Here is a 1,022-nt window from a genome sequence, read left to right as displayed (position 1 = left end):
ACACCCGCCCGGCGGCCCCAGCCAGTGAGAGCTGCTCCTCATGGAGCTCAGGAGAGAGCGGGAGATGCGCGGGGTGACTCTGCCGGGGAGGCAGGAGGAGGCCATGGGGGTGATGGAGGAGGTGATGGAGGTCATGGAGGAGGTGATGAGGGGGTGATGGGGCTGATGGAGGAGGTGATGGAGGGGTGACAGACGTGATGGAGGGGTGACGGGGGTGATGGAGGGGTGACGGGGGTGACAGAGGTGATGGAAGGATGATGGAGGTGGTGGAAGGGTGACAGAGGTGATGGAGGTGATGGAGGTGATGGAAGGGTGACAGATGTGATGGACGGGTGACAGAGGTGATGGATGGGTGACAGAGGTGATGGAAGGGTGACGGGGGTGATGGAGGGGCGATGGAGGTGATGGCAGGGTGACGGAGGGGCGATGGCGGGGTGATGTTTTTTGGAGGTGATGGGGGTGATGGAAGGGTGACAGATGTGATGGACGGGTGACAGAGGTGATGGATGGGTGACAGAGGTGATGGAAGGGTGACGGGGGTGATGGAGGGGCGATGGAGGTGATGGAAGGGTGACGGAGGGGTGATGGAGGGGTGATGGAGGTGATGGAAGGGTGACGGAGGGGTGATGGAGGGGCGATGAATGTCTCAGAGGTGACGGAGGTCTCAGAAGGGAAGCAGGGGTGAGAGAGGTGACAGAGAATGTGTGGCAGCAGTGATACAGATGTGATGGAGGTGACAAAGGCTGTGAAGGAGGTGATGAAGGTGTGATGGAGGTGATGGAGGTATGACAGAGGTGATGGAGATGATGGAGTTGATGAAGGTGTGAAGAAGGTGACGGAGGTGTGACAGCAGTGATGGAGGTCACAGAGGTGACGGAGGAGTCATGGAGGTCAGAGAGGGGAAGCAGGTGTGACAGAGGTGACCGAGATCGTGTTGCAGCAATGACGAGGGTGGGGTGGAGGTGCCGGATTCATGACGGAGGACGTGTGACAGCGGTGACAGGGACACAGAGGTGCTGGAG

Source organism: Buceros rhinoceros, unplaced genomic scaffold (genome assembly GCF_000710305.1).
Source record: "Buceros rhinoceros silvestris isolate BGI_N320 unplaced genomic scaffold, ASM71030v1 scaffold190, whole genome shotgun sequence".
Lineage (NCBI taxonomy): Eukaryota > Metazoa > Chordata > Aves > Bucerotiformes > Bucerotidae > Buceros > Buceros rhinoceros.
This window is presented reverse-complemented; position numbering follows the sequence as displayed.